We start from the raw sequence: 19,158 nt of genomic DNA, 5'->3' as shown, positions 1-19,158 counted from the left end.
CTCCAGTCCTTTGAGCATCTTTATGATCATACTTTGTACTCTTTATCATGTAGGTTAGTTATCTCCATTTCACTTAGCTTATTTTCTGAGGTTTTGCCTTCTTTCATTTGGAAAATATTCTTCTGTCTTGTTTTTCTTGACTTTCTGTGTTTGTTTCTTTTTATTAGGCAGGACTGCTACTTCTCCCAAACTTAAAGAAATGGTCTTATGTATGTTAACCCTCTGTGTAGACTGTGTGTGCCTGGTGACATTGGCTGACTGGCTGGAGTTGTGACTGGCATGGGTGGTGGGTCCTGGGGCACTCCATGCTGTGGTTTGTTCTGGTAGGCTGGCTGGAGCTGAAGTGTTCATGGGCTAGGGTGGTCCTGAGACTCTCCTACTAGAGGGTGCTCTGGCGGGGTAGCTGAAGCTGAAGTGGGTATAAGCTAGTGGTGTGTTGGGGCTCTACATGCAGAGGATGTCCTGGCAGGAGAGTTGAAGCTGGAGTGGGTACAAGATAGGTATTTTGTTTCACTCCACACAGGGGGTACTCTAGTAAGGGCAGCTAGAGCTGAGATGGGGTGTGGTTTGAGGGATCTTGCCACTCTGCACTGGGGCTGTCCTAGTAGCTGTCTGGAGCTTAAGTGGTGTGGGCCTGGAGTATTCTGGAATGCTTTGTGCCTCTGTCACTTTGTTAAGCTGGCTGGAGCAATAGGGAGCACTGACCAGGGGCTGCTGTGGTAAGGTAGCTTGGTTGGGTATGGGCTAGGGGTCTGGGGCTCACTGAGGTGGTAGGCTAGCTAGGGCACCTGGATCCTATTCCCATCCATGCTGTCATGGTAGAGGGGGAAAGTAAACCATGGCTCTTACCATCTCCTCCAACCTGGAGAGAGTTCCAGTAGCTACCCCAACATTTGTCAGAGTTCTAGGGCTCATTCCTTTATATTCCAGTTGCCCTTTCATTTTGCTTTTATTTTCCCCAAATTTTTATTTAAATTTCAGGTAGTTAATATACAGTGTAGAATTAGTTTTAGGTGTAGATTTAGTGATTCTTCACTTACCTACAAAACCTAGGACTCATGACAAGTACCCTCCTTAATACCCATCACCTATTTAACCCATCTCCCCACCCACCCCTCCTTGAGTAATCCTGTTTGTTTTCTGTAGTTAAGAGTCTGTTTCTGGATTTGCCTCTCTCTTTTCTCCCCTCTATGTTCATCTGTTTTGTTTCTTAAATTCAAACCACACCATTTTTTCCTGTGCCCTGGGGCAAGTGAATCTTCTCAGAGTCTCTTAGTGTTGCAGTTTGCAGTGTCTAGGATGAAGGTTTCCTCCAATATGGGTTTTCTGTCTCTTTTGCCATTCTCTCTGTAGTCTGTCTTTTGTTGTGAAGAAGCTATTCAGTCATCCCTCCATTCTTTTTCAAGAGAAACTATTCTATAAATCGGTGTAGATTCGGTGTGTCTATGGAAAAGGTGAGTTCAACTTTTACCTGTGTCACCATCTTGGCTCAGAAGTCCATATTTTCTTTATTCATTCATCCGTTGATTGACACTTAGGTTATTTCCATGTCTTGGCTATTGTAAATAATGCTTCAGTGAACATGGAGGTGTGGATACCTTTTCAAGACAATGATTTCATTTCTTTGAGATAAATACCCAGTAGTGGTATTGCTGGATCATATGGTAGTTCTATTTTTAATATTTTGAGGACGCTCCATACTGTTTTCCACAGTGGGTTCAGCAATTTATACTCCTACCAACATCGTACCAGGGCTCCCCTTTCTCCATGGGCTTGCCATTTCTTGTCGTCTTTCTAGGATAGCCATTCTAATGGTGTGAGATGATAGCTTATCGTGATTTTGATTTGCATTTCCCTAATGGTTAGTGAGGTTGAACACCTTTTCATGTACCTTTTGGACATTTTGTATATGTTCTTTGGAAAAAGAACTATTTGGATCCTCTGCTCATTTTTTAGTTAGTTTTTGTTTTCCTTTTGAGTTGTAGGTTTTTTTTTGTATTATTTCTGATATTAACCCTTCATCAGATATATGATTTACAAGTATTTTCTCCTATTCAGTAGGTTGCCTTTTCATTTTGTGGGTGGTTTTTTTTGTTCTGCAGAAGCTTTTTAATGTGATGTGGTCTCACTTGTTTATTTCTGCCTTGCTGCCTCCCCTGTGAATGTTGATTCTAGTATCTCTACACCAGGTATAAATGATAGAGTAGGGGTGGAGGTGGGGAGAGAAAGGAAATAAAGGGAATAAATGGAGCACCTGGGAGTGCTTAGAATTAGGAAAGTATGTCTGTGGCAAAGTGCCCTTAGAAAACTACAACCCTGGGTGTGAACCTGACCACCATCTTAATGCTTCCTTGTTTAAGATTTAAAACAGTCTATGGGGAGATATTCTCTTTTTTAGGATTATCATTCTGATTTTATTACAGAGCTCTGTTGGGAAATTAATTTTCCATTTTAGGAACTTGCTAGAACATATCTGTGGCAGAAACTGTAAGTACTCAACAAGCTCATTTCCTTTTCTTCCTGGGCGTATAGCTTGACTATCTTTCTCTGTCTCCCTTCTCCTTTGCAGTTAGGTTTGGCTGTACAATAGAGCCCTGGCCAGTGGAATATTGGCAAAAGTGATGTCTGGCACTTCTAGGGCTGGTCCATTAAACTTCCTACATCATCATCCAAGCTTTTTCTCTTCTTTGCCTGCTGCTGGATGCCCGAGATCTAGTCTAGAGCAACACTATCCAATAGAACTTTCATGATGATGAAATATTCTAAACCTCTTCTGTCCAATATAGCAGCCATGAACTCACTGATCCCTTTATCTACAGCTAGTAGAACTGGGGAACTGAATTTTTAATTTCATTTAATTTTAATTAATATAAATAACCACAAATGGTCAGCAGCTACCATACTGGATAGCAGAGCCTTTGATAGAAGGAGTCTTGTCCCTGAGTGGCTGGATGGAGCAGAGTTCTTGGCCTGCCTACACTGCATGGTGAAGTGCATGAGAAATATATACTTACTGTGTTAAAACACTGTAATGTAATACCTGTTCCAGAAAAGGAGGGACACCTGCTAATTCGCCTACACTAAAAATTCATGCGGCATGCATTTTCAGCTGGGCAACAATATGGCTGGACAAACCCAATATCTAATATCAAACCCAATCATCTAGTGTAATTCCTAAATAGGCAATCTAATTTACCTCCCTTAAGCTCCCAGTTTTGCCCCCCACCCTATTTTCTTGGAGAGCCATAGTGAACAGGAGGCCATGACACAGGTGCCACCCCCTTTTCCTACTGGGGTAGAAGAAACTGCTCAGCATTCTGGTTTCTTCTCTATCCTAGGTCACTGTGTAGGCTTGGGGAAGTCACATCGTTTCTCTTGTTATTGCCTTCATCACCTATAACATTGTGATTTCTGGATTTTTTTTTTTTTTTAGTGGTTCTTTCATATACATGCTCCATGCTCTTTTATGCACCCTCTGTTTTTTTTCTTTGAAGGGGTGACTGCCACTACCATTGCTCCTGGTCCAAGTCCCTCCAGGCCCTTCCAACTTCTGTGCCTCTGACTTCATGCCTTCGTGTCTTTCCTCTTTATCATTGATTATGCCCACACCTGTTAATACTGCTGCCCCATACCTCATTCGCCTTCAGCCTCTTCAGGCTCATTCCCACCCCCACCTCTCTGGTGAGATGGCTTTTAGGAATATCCCTATAAAAACCCTTCTGTTCAGTTTCAGAAGGGTGGGTTCTGGGGACAGATGAATCTCCCCGTCTGGGTGCTTAATCCCGTCACATGGCATTTCTCTCCCCATTTATAGATTCTAGACTTTTATCTCCTTCACTCCTAGAATGTCAGGGGAATTAAAAGTTTGTAAATTGCCTTGAATTCCTTGGGGATAACAAGCAAGTGTAAAGAATAAAAGTCATTTTATGGAAAGCTGTTGAAAAATAGGCAGTGAATTGATTCACAGGCTCCCCCATTGGGCTATGATTATGAGTGTCTCAGATGAAATATCACATTTCAGTACGACAGGTGATGCCTGTGTTGGGCTGCTAATTGTAATAAAAAGCTTAATTTGCACGTCTATTTCTCATTCCAGTGGGTTGCAGAGAAGGGGTGGCAAGGATGGGGCTATTCAGGGAGTCTTTATAAGCTTGTCCTTGAGTTGGTGATGGAAAATGGTTGTTCCAGCATTGTACAGTCAAAGCTTGACTGCTTGGTGCCACTAGTTTCCCAGCTATTCTGTTTCTCAATAACACCGTCGCGTTTCCTGTCTCCTAAGGCATACATTCTGCATTCATCATTTACTCACCTACTTCTTCCTTTTACTCTCCTTCGATCTCTGTGTCCCTCCCTTCCTTTCTCTTTCTCTCCATCCTTCTCTCCTTTTCTCATCCCCTCTCTTCTTTTCTTCCCTTCCTTTCTTTTGCCATCATTCCTTAGTAATTGTGGTTGTCTGTTTTATTGAAGAGACTGAGCATAAGGTGGTGAATGAGATAAATATGTTCCCTGCCCTTGTATAATTGTAAACTATTATGGTTGACAAACAGTGATATAAGGAATTTTATTTTTTTTTAAAGATTTTATTTATTTATTCGACAGAGATCGCAAGTAGGCAGAGAGGCAGGCAGAGAGAAGGGGAGAGGCAGGCTCCTCACTGAGCAGAGAGCCCGATGCGGGGCTCGATCCCAGGATCCCGGGATCGTGACCTGAGCCGAAGGCAGAGGCTTTAACCCACTGAGCCACCCAGGCGCCCCAATACAAGGACTTTTAACAAAGAGTTACTTATTTGTTCATTCAACAAGTAATGAAAGAGAGCCTACTATGAGCCAGGCACTGTTCTACAGACTTGGGATACATCAGTGAACAACAAAGCCCAGACTTCTCTGAGATTGTAAAGCAGGTGACTGTGATTTACCTAAAGGGTCCAGAGGGATGAACAGGGATGCTTTGGTTGGTCCGGTAGGATGAGAAGAAATTAGGTCAGCCAAAAAGGGTCAGGGAAAGTGGTCAGCTGGCTGCTGGAGGGAGCAGCTGGTGAGGAGGAAGGAACAAAGTTTACTCACTGAAGTGGGTGCATATGGTGTGTGGGTCCAGAACGGCAAAAATGAGTCCTGAAAGCCAGGCAGCAACCAATCCCTAAGGGACACCCAAGCTACAGCAGTGATTTCAGAGTTCATTCGTGGCATTTAAAGATCACATTTAAAGGGGAGTAAGGACAGTTTGGATCAGAACTGTCCAATAGAACTTTCTGGGATGGTGGAAATTCTGCTCTGGCCGATATGGTAGCAACTAGTCACAGTAACTAAGCACACTTAAAACTGTGGACTATGTGACTGAGGAACTGAGTTTTAAATTTTATTATTTTAGTTTATGTAAGTTTAAATGGCTGCATGTGGCTAGAAGCTACCTTACTGGACAGTGCGTATCTGAGCTGTGTGTTCACATCATATCCAGAATTATAATCACATGTTTTCTGCATCGCACCCCAGTGTGGACTTCGGCTCCTTTGAAGCCTTTCCCAACCACGGAGGCCTGTGGTACCAATCAAATCTCCCAGCTACCTGGGCAGCAACTTTCTACAAGTTTTTATGTGAGTCCACCTTCCTCCTCACTGACTCTTCATACTCTCAGAGTGAGGACTATCTTTGTTTTTATCCTCTGGCAGGCCACACAGACTCTGTTCATGGAGTAATTTTTATTTCGGGGTTGACTCTTGTTTTCCTCTGTGGGCTCATGATGGGTGGAAAGTTCAAGGATGCAGACGCCAGCTTGGCCTGCGTGCTACCCAACTGGGTCTGCGTGTTCAGCCTCTAGAGGGCGCATGGGGGGCATCTGCCCAAGAAGCCAGTCTGCCTGGCCTCTAGGAGCCCTGCCAGAATCTCTCATTTGTCCACCCCTGGGACCCTTCCATGCTGTGAATCAAGTGAGGTAGAGAGCTTCTCGGGTTCTCCATGGAAAGGCGAGATGTCACCTCATGACACCTTGTCACATGGAAGAACGTTTGGGTTGCGCTTCTGAAAGTCTTGTGGGGACAGAAGCTTGCTTTCCATCCCTATATTTCCTCTTGACGGTCAAGTCGTTTTCCCACTGAGGTTTACAGTTTAAAACTGATTGGGAAAGGGTCTTTTTTTTTTAATTTAAGAAAAAATTTTTTTTATTAACATATAATGTATGATTAGCCCCAGGGGTACAGGTCTGTGAATTACCAGGTTTACACACTTCACAGCACTCACCATAGCACATACCCTCCCCAATATCCATAACCCCACCACCCTCTCCCTCCCCCTCCCCCTGGCCACCCTCAGTTTGTTTTGTGAGATTAAGAGTCTCTTATGGTTTGTCTCCCTCCCGATCCCATCTTGTTTCATTTATTCTTTTCCTATCCCCCAAACCCCCCACGTTGAATCTCCACTTCCTCATATCAGGGAGATCATATGATAGTTGTCTTTCTCCGATTGACTTATTTCGCTCAGCATAATACCCTCTAGTTCCATCCATGTCGTAAATTGACAGTTTTTTTGGTCAGTACTCATGACTTAGTTAAAATATTTTTCCTCTTTTTTTTTTAAATCAAAATAAACTGAAGACCTATATCTAGCAGATGCTTCAGTTCTACTTCTATTTAAAAGGGGAAATATATACCTACCTTACCTTCATTTAGATCAGTCAAGTATTTTACGTGTCATCCTTGCGCAGGGAATGCAAGGATGACACGTAAATCTTCTCTGTCTCGTTCCAATTTTAGTATATGTGCTGCTGAAGCGAGCCCTCAATCAAGTATTTTTAAATTTGTTTCATCTTTACATATGAACTTGTTAGGTGTACATTTATATATTAATCTTTCAGTGGTTGCTCTAAACATTTCAACACATACGCTTGTTTTATTAGAGTTTATCATGAATTAGGACTTTTAACACTTCTCAGATAATGAAAGTATTTAAAAACTTAAACTTCATTTATTCCCCTTCGACTTTTGTGTTTTTGTTATGCATTTTATCTTTATATATATTTAAAATCCTATGACAATTTTTTTATTTAGTGGATATTTATTCATATTTATGCCACTTTTTTAAAAAATGGTGATGTTTTCAGGTTCTCTCTCTCTTTTTTTTTATTTAATTTCTTTTCAGTGTAACAGAATTCATTGTTTATACACCACATCCAGTGCTCCATGCAATATTTGCCCCATAATACCCACCACCAGGTTCCCCTAACCTCCCATCCCCCGCCCCTTCAAAGGGTCTTATTTCCATGCTTATGTTTTCAGCTCAGCTTGAACCATGAAAGGAAATATTCTTATGTTCTCAATCAATTTGGGGACTATCAATGATCCGCCACTTTTCTCAATTCCCTCAGTCATCAGAACCAAAATGTGAGAAGCTCTCGTTTGAGTTCTCTCACATGACTAGCCTAGGGCTGCGTCTCCTCTCTCTGGAAGTACAGATAGCGTTGCCCCATTTTCAGAGTACACAGAAGACGGGACATGGTAATTTTAGTGACGGAATGGGGGTTTTTGCCCTGGCAGAGTCTTGGTTCTCACAGGGGAAATTTATTTCCATAAAATAACGATGGTCTCAAATATCATTCAGGGAGAGTTTCTGTTTTCTCGGTGAACGTTTGTTGTCACCTGTGGAGATGCGGCCTCATTACTACATGAGGCTTTCCTCCTGTCCTCAAGGCCCTTCTGACTATCGGAACATACTTCACTGGGCTGAGGTAAAATCCGCCCATGGTGGCTTTCACTCCTGGATTTTGGCTTTTCCCAGGGGACCTGATAAGCCCAGTCTTACATCCCTCCTTCACCTGAACACCCCTGGGTATTTGATGATAGGCCAGTCTTCCTTTGTTCAGTAGATTCCCAGCGTTCCTTTATTGATTTCTTGGAGGATGAGGTGTCAAGCCCCACGGTCATCTCGAAGGACAGTCTTTACTTTCTCCTCAGAGGGGAGCACCCGGAAAAAAGGAGGTCAGCTTTACGCAGAGATGTGGAGAATACGTGACCTGGGCAGAAAGGGCATGAAGTCTTGACCAAGTGTGTATCCCAGGGAGGTCCACAGTAGTGGTCCCGCCTGTATAGTGAGGGGGTCTTATTCTTTGTCCCGTGTCGTCGGGTAGACTCAGCTGTGGGAGGACATGGCTCTCGTTTGCATCAGTGCTGTCTGGCGCAGTGTCTCATCCAGAGTGGGCACTTGGAGAGTATTTGCTGTCAGGCTGTAGGGGCTGATATGAGTGCTGCTTCAGAGCACAGGGCGCCCAGGGAGACAATGGAATGAGACAGGACGCATGTAGGACCCAAGAGGCACTTAAGTGAGGACACAGAGCTTATGATTAATTCAAAAAATAAATGAAGAGGCAGTGGAAGGACTTGAAGGAAGAGACTGAGGTGGCTTCAGCCACAAGAAAGATGATGCTAGACGAGGCAGGCTCTGTGTTGGGATGGGAATGGTGTTAAGCAGAAGGCTTGTTGTTTTCCATTTCTCCAGGAGACTTTCTTTCTTGAGGCCTCCCCCTCCACGTAAATGACAGCTGCTCCTCACAATGGCTCCTGGAGACAGGGCATGGCTGTTACGTTCATTGTTAATGTTCATTGTTCAGATGAGCAAAGGGCCCAGGGGATTTACCTCCACTTCCCAAGGGAACAGGATCTGTGATGGGCCCAAGGCACCTGCTGTCACTGACCTCACCATGGGGAATGGCTGCAGTGAATTCAGTGATGGACAGAAATGAGAGGTTAGGAAACTGGTGGAATTTGAGAGAGCTTTTTAAAAGAAGATGTGCTGTTCATGGTGTTTGTTGACGTCACTTTGATTCGGTTCAGTAGATATTCGTTGAGTTTCTACATGTCCTTCCTGCTGGGAAGAATAGAGTCACGGGCTGGGCAGAGAAGGAATATGGGCATGTAGGTCAGGACAGATGCCCATCGACAGGAAAGTGGGTTGAATTTATGAGGTGGGAGGGACACCAAGGACTGTTAACAAGGGCTCAAAGTGGGTATTGAAAGCCATACCCTTATGTATAATAAGAAACTTGGACTTAGTGTCTGTGGCCTACGGGTGATTCTGGTTTGGCTGCCAGCTCAGGGCTGGGCCCTCTGGCTCCATGTCTGAGAGCCCAAGTGCTTGTGGAGGTCACAGAGATGGACAAGAAATGGTCGGCCACATGCAGTTCCAATCTAGCAGGGGAAGTAAGTCAGACGGACATATAATTATATAATTGTAATACTATTCTACTATGCTGTGATTACAAAGGAAGGATATATTGTTTCCTACTGGAAGAGAAGCTGGAGGCTCTATGAAGAGGAGACAATTTGACCTGCTCTTTGACCCTCAAACTGCCCCTGCCCTTACTTTCCTGTTTCTATACTTGCCACCCTGTCGGTCAAGCCAAAAATCTAGAGGCGTCATTACTGGTACTTCTCTTTTTCCTCTCCCTGACATCCAGTCTGTCACTCGGTTCTGGAGCATCTGTCTCCAGCAAAGAGCTTGAATCCATCCGTTTTGCTCCTTCTTCACTGCCACCATAGACGCCATGGACACAACCGCCTGTTGCTGGGACTGTTGAAAGCATTTTCTACACATCTTCCTATCCTGTGAACAGTTTTTGCAGCAGCCAGAATGAACTCTCCAAAAGGTAATTCAAAATCCTGCCACTCCTCTGCTCAAAAAACCTCTGTGGCTTCTTACAGTAGTCAGTGAAACAACCTTAGGCATTTTCCCCTACCTCCCCCAACCCCACCCTGTTTTTGCTTTATTGATATCAGTGCTCATCTGCAGCTCCATCTGCAGGTCTCGGAGCTGTTTAAGCAGTGCCCACCCCACCCCCACCCCCCAACCCCTCCACGTGCTTCTTGCTGTGAAGGTCTTGAGCTTTAATCTTGGCCATGCCTGCAGAAGCTGTTGCCACTTGCTCCTCAGCAAAGAGGAACATCTTTAGGTATTTCAAACAAGGAATATTAATACAAGATTGTGTTGCATACATACAGAGGATGGGAGGCAACCGGAGCACAAAAACACCACCACCTCAGGGTTAGAGACTCCCAATCCCCCGACCTCAGAAGCTGCTCAATCATGATGGGTTCACCTGGTGGGAGCTGTGACCTCCGAGGAAGGGGCTGTCTGGTGGGAAGCTGCAAGGACAAAGGAGATGCCACCATTGCCATAAAATGGCAACTAGAGCCAAGAAGGGAGAAATACTCTCTTCTTCATGTCTCCTAGTCTTCCATTGTCAAGGGATCCTGGGAAATGCGGAAGGGTAGAAACAGATTGACAACCAGTAGGTAAAGACCGGCATACTCCCAGCTCTCTGCCATTGCCTACAGAGCCTCACGTGATCAGCTCCTGGCCACTTGTCCACTCTTGCCTTGTACCGACCCTCCTTCCTCCTAGCAGCCTGCTCTGTCATTTCCCTCCCTTTTCCTGGAGTATCCCAGGCTCTTCCTTCCCCACTTCTTTGGACAGTGGTCTCTCTTTCCCGAATAGGCATCCCTTGGCTACTTTCATGGCTGGCTCCTTCTTTGCATCCTTTAGTCTTAGCTCAAATGGCACCTTCCCAGGGGGACTTCCGTGGCCCCCTCCCATCTACAGTACCTCCCCTTGCCTTACTGATGACTATTCTGTGATGTCTCCTTGGCATTTCATTGTGGCACTCACCATAATCAAGACTGACTGACTTGTTTGTTGTTTATTTGTCTTTCTCTCTTCATTCAGGTCTCTGCTCAAATATCATCTCCCCAGGAAGGCCCTTAAGGCCACCCAAGCTAAGGAGTGCCCCTTTCCCATAATGTTCTATTTTATCACACAACTTTGTTATTATTATTATTATATAGGTAGTCTTTACTTGGCAAACAAACTATCCCACTCCCCCACACCCGGTCCATACACATCTTTCTTCCCCACTAGATTCTAAATTCTCGGAAAGCTTGTTGACCTTGTTCATTTGAAAAGAAAGCTCCATGAAGGCAGGGGCTTTATGTGTCCCATTCAGCTGATTGAATGTTGTGAACATTCCCCTGCACTTAGAATGATGCCACATATCGTGCACACTTAGTGAACACCTGTGGCATGAGTGCATAAATAGTGTTGAAGTTGAGTAGAATCTCAAAAAGCTGTGATGGAAGAGAAGAGAGAAGATTCTCCAACGATGGGAACACATCGTTGTGTGTTTTATTAATAAAAGCAGAGATATTGGAAAGTGTACACTCTGGGGAAGATGAGAACTTTGGTTTGTTGAAATGTGAAGACCATGATGGGTGTTAAGTAGGAGTTAAGTCAGGAGACCAGATCATGGAAGACCTTAAAGGCTATGTTAATGAGTTCATTAAGTTAGGTAATACGGAGCCCTGGAAAGTTTTTGAGCAGGGTCGTGAAATATTCAGACTGTGCTTGAAAGATGCATTGGAAGTGTCTAAAACTTTACTTTACTTTAACACCTGTGATAATTTTGTGGCTATTGGAGAGTCACAGTTGGTTCAGACAGAGGGATGCCATTAGCAAAGACTAGTGAACCTAAGAGGCACTCTAGTCTGGTTAATTGGTTGGATCATTTATTCATCAAGGATCAGAGTACCTGGTAATAGCCAGGTTCTGCTGTGCAAGGAAACAGACATTTAAATGTAAAACAGGATATTGATGTAAATGTAAAAACAGGATCTGGTCCCTTGGGCTCACCCTCTGATAAGGAAAGTAAACCTGTAAACAGGTCATTACAAGGCAGTGTGAGATGTGCTCACGGGCTCTGTGTCCTAGGGGCTGGGGTGGAGCAGCCGGTTTTTCCTGGGACGGTCAGGAAGGCTGCTCACATCCCAGGCCATGCTTGGAAGGCAAGCAGGCAATGGCAGGTGAACACAGGGTGAAGGGAATGAAAGCAGAACGACAGTAAGAGATCTGTTGGCTTCTTTTTACTCTCTCATGGCCTGGTGGAGGGACATTCATTCAGTCAAGGGATATTTTACAGTGAGAAAAGGAAAAGTCCAGGGTCTTCCCGGGAAAAACAAATTCTGCATTACATTAGACCAAAGTTTTGAATTTTCCCACATGACTGAATGTTTCTGGAAACAAATTTTTAATGAATTCAAAATCTTCAATCATATGAATTTACCATTTAAACTGTGTTCCACAGCTGGGATTCCAATTTTTAATTATGAACAATGCTGAGATTAAAATCTTCATTCATGAAACAAAACAAAACAAAACAGAGGGGCCGTGTAAAATGCATAGGGTTTCAAGAGCATGGCTGTCTGGAGAACAGGGAGCAGCAGCTCTCTGGGCAGAGTGAACTGGCGTTGGGAGGGTGGGCAGAGCACTGTGGATTGGATATGATGAAATGTAGGGGTTCAGAAAGCTAGGAGGGGCCAATAAAGAAGACCTTATTTCACCACGGTAAGACAAGGAGTTTGAAGACAAGGTCTGTTTCCTACTACTCTTTGACTTCTGCTTGTAACAGAAATACTCTATGACCCTGACATACTCAATTTACACCGTTCATGTTCATTTTTTTCTAAAAATATTTAGTAAGTTTCTACTATATGTCCCACACTGTTCTATGCATTGAAGATATGGTGGTGAATAACGTAAACAAGCTGCCTTTTCATAGTTTAAAGGCTAATGAGGAGGATGCGTACGTGTGTGTATGTACATACTGTGTGCATTTATTTCTTGCCAAGTCATGATTAATTTTATGAAAACATTTGTGCATTTGTGTATACTTTTTTTTTTTTTGCCAAATTGCTGATTAGTTCTAGGAAAAATAAAACTTGTCTAAGGACATAAAACATGATGAGAGGGAATGTTTAGACTGTGGCAGGTCTTTCTGTTTTGTGGAAGTGATATGGGAGAAAAAGATCTGAAGTGAGGAGCAAGCCATGTGAATATCATGGGGAAGCATGTTTCAGGTAAAGAAAACAGCAAATGCAAAGGCCCTGAGGTGAGAGATGTTCCAGGAAGAGAAAGGAGGACAGTGCAGGTGGAGTGAAGTTAATAAAGGAAAAGGGATAGAAGTGGGGGAAGCAGGTAGGGACAAATCATGGTGGGCTTGCAGGTGACACACAAGGTTATAGATTTTATTCTAAATGTGATGAGAATTCATTGGAAGGTTTTGAGCAATTTGTTGTAAAAGAATCATGCTAATTGTTTGTGAGAAATGGCCTCTAGTGGGGCAGGGGTGGAAGCCAAGGGATAAGTTAGGAGGCTGTTACAGTAGTAGAAGTGAGAGATGGTGGTGACTTGGTGCAGCATAGTGGTGATGCGGTTGGCGAAAAATGGTTAGATTCTAAATATATTTTGAGGATGGAGCCAGTACGTTTGCTGATGGATTGAATGTGGGGTATTGGGGAGAGATAGAAATCAAGGATGATTCCCAGGGTTTTTGACTTGAGTACCTGGACAAATGAGCAGTGGTGCCATTTACTGAGATAAGAGACACTGATGGAAAACAGATTTGTAAGGATGTAGAGGAAAGGGAAGTCAAAAGTTTTAATTTGGAAAAGCCTACCGGACACCCAAGTGGAGATGCTGTGTGGGCCGTTAGATGCACAAGTCAGGAGTTCAGGGACAAAGTCAAAGGTGGAGGTAGACATTTTGGAGTGTCCACATATAGGGGGCAGTTAAATGCTGTCTCTGTGGTCCTGACCATCCTTCCAGGACCAGAATCAGTGCTGCTCCTTCCATGAAGCTTTCCTGGACTGTCCCAGGCCTTTCCTTTGCCTTCCTGTTATTTCTTTTAAACTGAAGACATTCGTTTGGGAAAGCTGTGGCTTTGCCTGTGATTTAGATCTCTTGAGGCTTCACAGGGCCTTGACTGGGGTGTCTAGAGTGAGAGGTGCTCATCTTCTATGTCTATAGGCAGGTGGGCTGTGTTTCCCGAGGTTCTCTGTGGCTGATGTTTGGAAGTATCAGACAGGACCCTGTTCTTGTCATTAGAGCCTAGATCTTCAAGATCAGCAACAAATACTGAAACATCATCATGCAAACCAAAGGTAAAAAGACTCATATTATATGATTCTTTTTTTTATGAAATATCCAAAATAGGCAAATCCATAGAGACAGAAAGCAGATTAGTGGTTGCCAGGAGCTTGGTGAGGGGGATTGGCAAGAGACTGCTTAATGAGTAGGGTTTCTTCTGAAGTGAGGAAAAGGTTCTGGAACTGGAGAGTGGTGATGGCTGCCCAGCACTGTGAATATGCTTAATGCTTTTGAATTGGGTACTTTAAAATGGTGAATTTTATGTGTGTCTATTTTACCACAATGAAAAAAAATACCAAAAATATATCATTAGGAATGACAGTTTCCACAAACCTTCTCATTCTCTTCTCTTTGTGGCAGCTTCCTCACTTCCACTGGCTTCCTTTGCTTGGGGCAGGGATGGAGGCTGGGGGCTAGACACTAGGGATGGGAGAGGTTGGATGCTTGTGGCTGGGGCCTGGTACTGACCTGCTTGGAAGGGCGATCTGTTTGTGGGGAGAAGTGGAGGAAGGCAGGGATAGGATTACAGAGCAGGGTCAATTTACTCCCATCCAACCTAAGATTTAGGATGCGTATTGGGGGTGGGATAAGGGGTGGCCACGGGGAGGCTTGGCAAGCTGTGATGGCAACTCATCTGCAGACCACCAGTATGCACTAGGGTAGCTACTGACACTCTTCTTGCTGAGCCCTTGCTGCCAGAGGCATCTGGAAAACTCTGGGGGACTTGTGTTGCTGGTTGTAAACTCTGACTTTTCCCCAATCTGGGGAAGGAGCCCAGTAGGGATTGGCTCAGAAAACCCCTTGAGAGATGCTGGAAAAACCAAGACTTTCCCAGCGATCTGATTATCCATCCCCCTACTGGGGTGACCACCCTTTGGTTTTCAGGGCAAGGTTCTGTGGGCTGTGCTTTGGGGTTTCCTAAGGACCCATTAGCTTGAAATTACCAAGTAAGATGTAAGATGTTTTTACTTTGGGACATAGTGTTGCCTGTGGTAGACTCCTGAGCAGATCTATTAACTTGAGAGGGGGAGCCTATTAGCTATTGCACTAGCATGGACAGTCACAAGGGGGCACCAAGGAATTAGGATGGGGAGGGTGGTTGTATTTCTAGAGATAGAGATGGAGGATGAAGATGGAAATCCAGAAAAGTCTGGGACATGTGGAGTCCTCAGTGAAAGTAAGCAAAAGGGAATTTGCTGGCTCTTCTTCTGGTACTGGGCCACTTATTTCCAGCATTATTACATTAGGACTCCGGGTATTTGCAGCCCCAAGTCTGTAATGTGGGTGTGACTCTGGAAATAGGAGTTGTCTTAGTCTGCTTTGGCTGCCATGATCAAATGCCTTAGGCTGGGTGGCTTAAACAACATACATGTATTTCTCACAGTTCTGGAGACTGAAGTCCAAGGTGAAGGTGCTGGCAGACTTGGTGTCTGGTGAGAGTGCTCTTCCTGGCTTACATACAGCCATCTTCTTGCCATGGCCTCATCTGGCAGAGAGAGGGAGGGAGAAGGGGAGAGAACTCTCTGGTGTCTCTTTTTAAGAGGACACTAGTCCTATCGACCAGCACTCCACTCTATGACTTCAACCTCTAAGAACACTTTAATTACCTCCTAATGACCCTGTCTCCAAAGGTGGTCACATTGGGGGAATAGGGCGTCATGGTATGAACTGGAAGGTGGTGAATACAGCTTATGGCAGGACTCATAATCACACAGCCCCAGGAATGCTCTCTGGCAGGATTCAGAGGTCTAGAGCTGACGCCCAGTGGCCTGGTTTCAGAAACTCACACTATGGATTGTGAGTTGTGTCCTGAGGTGTCCTTTATGAGAACCAGCTAAGCTTAGGAATCATTATGTCGATGAAAACTGAACCTGGAGACCCTGCTTCTCAGGGGTTGAGCCACAGGTGAACCAATTTCTCCCTGGTATTCTGAAATACTTTGCAGGGGTTGGGACACATGTGGGGCCAGGGGCCAAGGCAGTTAGTCAGGGACCTGAGCTGTGTCTGGAAAATAGAGTGCAGGTAACTCTTGGCTTATAGAATATCTTCAGGCTCTGGTCGAATAATATATGCAAACTGGGTTTGACTCCTGGGTGAAACAGAAAGCTGTTGGAATTGTGTGTCAGAAAGTGCCATAGCCCAGGAATCTGGTCAGTGATTCCTTGTGTGAGTGTGTGTGTGTGTGTGTGTGTGTGTGTGTGTAGTGGGGGGACAGATCTGGGCCAAGGGCTGGGTAAATGAGGGAGAATCCTTTGTTGGCCTCTTGTTGACCTTGGGATGATACACATAAAATATTATTTTTAAAGATTTTATTTATTTATTTGACACAGAGATCACAAGTAGGCAGAGAGGCAAGCAGAGAGACAAGGGGAAGCAGAGAGCCCACTGTGGGGCTCGATCCCAGGACCCCAGGATCATGACTGAGCCAAAGGCAGAGGCTTTAACCCACTGAGTCACCCAGGTGCCCCTAGAATATTATTTTTAAAAGAACTCCATGCAGGTCAGCACGGAGAGTGTTAAGGCACAGGCAGTTTGCTGCTTCCATAGTACAATCTCAGTGTCTTTTCATTTGGCATTAAAGCCTTTTAGAATTTCCTCTGACCTTATCTCCCATGTTTCTCCACTGGAAATCTTTCTTCTGCTACTTGACTAAGCCTTAGTGACTTCAACCTCCTTACCTCTGCATGTAAGATTCCTTTTGGCCAAATCCTATTTTCCCATTCATTCCATTCTTCAAGAACAGCTCAATCCAAGGTACCTGGGTAGCTCACTTGGTTGGGCATCTGACTCAGGTCATGGTCTTGAGCCTTGTGTATATGTGGCCATGGAGCCTGCTTGGGATCTCTCTCCCTCTCCCTCTGCCTCTCCCCTCCCCACTCTCTTCCCTCTCTCTCAAAACAACCACCACCACAACAATAACAAAACAACACAACAACATCTCAGTCCTCACCTCCTCCCCAAACCACTCCTGGTTCCTCCAGCCCACAGGGATCTGTCTCTCTTTAGAAATCTTAAAAGGTTTAAAATTGCTTTCACTTCTTGGTTAAATCATAACTTTTTCCAAAGAGATATTTCAGAGATGTCATCACCATATGCAGACCCAGAGTGGATGAGTGACCAACATCCAGTGAGTGGAAATTTATGCAGTCCTAAAAACCAAGCAGTCAGTGTTCTAAAAGGAAGAAAAGGCTAGGCAAGTAGAAATGTGTGTCATCAGTGATTGGTGATCCCTACCAAAGGGAGTGCTTTAGGAATAAGAGCATTGCAGTCACTGGAAAGAAACATGAAATTGTGGCTCTTGGAGCAAAAGGAGGCTGCCCTTAATTAATGGGTAGCTGGCAAAAAACAAACAAACAAACAAACACACACACACACACACACACACACACACACAAAACAGTGGTGAGAGAGGCTGAGATGGAGAGCCAAGTGAGAAAGCGTGAAGATAGTGTGTGATGGTGGCAATTGTGAAACGTCACGTTTAGCAATGAATAGTAGACGACTGATGTGGAAAATATGGGGCTGATTCTTTAGAGTGGTAAGGATGGGGTCTGTGAAATGATAAGGGAGATAAATGTGGATCGCTCTATTAGAAGATACGTCAGTCTGCTTCCCATCTAGATGTTGTTTGTGAGTATGAATGGATTTGCTCTGTGGAGTGCTAGAGCCTTCCACGGCCGCAGGTGGTGTTTACATGTTCTGCTCGCTTTCCTGCTGAAGTGTGGCGTATCTGTTAAATACAGGCTGTGGAGGTAGGCTGTTTGGGTTCAAATTCTGGCTCTGCTGCTTACTAGTTACATGGCATGCTGGGAATGTTCCTCAGCCTCTCCATGCCTCAGTTTTTCTCATCTGTAAAATGGGGTTAATAATAGTACCTTCCTTAGAGTGCTGTTGTGAAGGTTAAATGAGGTGTAATGCACGGAAGCATTCAGGAACGTTTCGCATGTTGTAAGAGCCAATATGGTGTTAGTTATTATTACCATCGGTTGTCAATGTCATCACTGATTTTATGCTGTCTTCAAGTCTTTGAGGATGGTACTGATGAAGGGCTAGTGCTGTTTTCTGGTGGGGGCAGTAAGAAATGTAAGAAATTGGGGGCCAATATATACTCATCTGGCCTCAAAGGCTTTGAAAGCCCTGATATTTTACATATTTGGAAAGACGTTTGCAAGTCTTGGAAAGTGAATACCAAGAACCTCTTCCCAAGTTTGTGGGCTTGAGGCAATGGAGGTGGTGGTGCGACTCCCAGTCTCCATGTGTCACAGGTGGGACTGGAGCCTGCACCTGGGGATGGGAAGAAAGGTGGAGATTAGCTGCTGGTCTTCAGATGAGACCCTTAAGGGATGCCACGAAGGTGTGAAGTGGGTTTCTCTGGGCCAAAGATAGTTGTTTCAAGTGACTTTCATCTCTGACTAGTCCAGGGTATGGTAGGTGTTTGATGAAAGTGTGAGAAGGGTGGTAGGTGTATCCCCAGAGGCTTTAGTGCCAGACAGGCCTGGATTCACATCAGAGCTTGACTCCTTATCACTTATGTGACATTAGGAAGCTACTTAACTCTTTGAGCCTTGGAACACAGGAGGAATACATAAGATAATGTATATAAAGTGTCTGGCACATAGTAAGACTGAGGCATATTAATTCCTTTTCCCTCAGTTTCCTCATCTGTAAAATGTAAATAGTAAAAAAAAATTGTGGAACTTCCATAATAATTATAGATAATAGTTACAAATTCATTTATTCAACCTTTTTTTTTTAAATGTCAACTATATGTCAGGCACTGTCTTAAGAGCTTAGGGCTTATCTGTGAATAAAATAGACAAAGATTCTTTCCTTTTGTAGTTTGAATTTTACCAAGGGAAGATAGACAATACACTAACAAATAAATAAGACTTCTAGTGTGTTTAAAGATGCTAAGTATATGGAAAGAAGAGAAAAATGAAAGTAGGATAAGGAGGCTTGGGGGTACTAGGGGTGGCAGCAGTGTGCAGTATTAAATAGGAAGGCTAAGACATGCTTCATTGAGAAGGGGGTATTTGAGCAAAGACTTCAAGAAGATGCAGAACTGAGTCACAGTGATATTTAGGGGAAGAGCATTCCATGCAGAGAAAGAGCAGTAGAAATGCTGTGGGAGTGCGCCTGCCATGTTCCAAGAAGAGCATGGGAGGTCAGTGTGGCTAAAGCAGAGTAAGAGGGGGTAGAA

At 44.2% G+C, this 19,158-nt stretch overlaps 1 protein-coding gene and 1 pseudogene across 6 annotated transcripts in view; one reads left to right on the top strand and one right to left on the bottom strand.

Annotated features, from left to right (window-relative positions):
- Positions 1 to 19,158, top strand: part of CACNA1E (calcium voltage-gated channel subunit alpha1 E) — a 486,165-nt gene that overhangs the window by 65,278 nt on the left and 401,729 nt on the right. The gene's annotated exons all lie outside the window — the stretch shown is intronic.
- On the bottom strand, positions 6,652 to 6,769 carry LOC116870905 (annotated as a pseudogene).

Source organism: Lontra canadensis, unplaced genomic scaffold, assembly GCF_010015895.1.
Source record: "Lontra canadensis isolate GAN:19392208 unplaced genomic scaffold, GSC_riverotter_1.0 scaffold24, whole genome shotgun sequence".
Taxonomy (NCBI): Eukaryota; Metazoa; Chordata; class Mammalia; order Carnivora; family Mustelidae; genus Lontra; species Lontra canadensis.
Note: the sequence above shows the minus strand (reverse complement) of the source record. Positions and strands in the feature narration are given on the sequence as shown.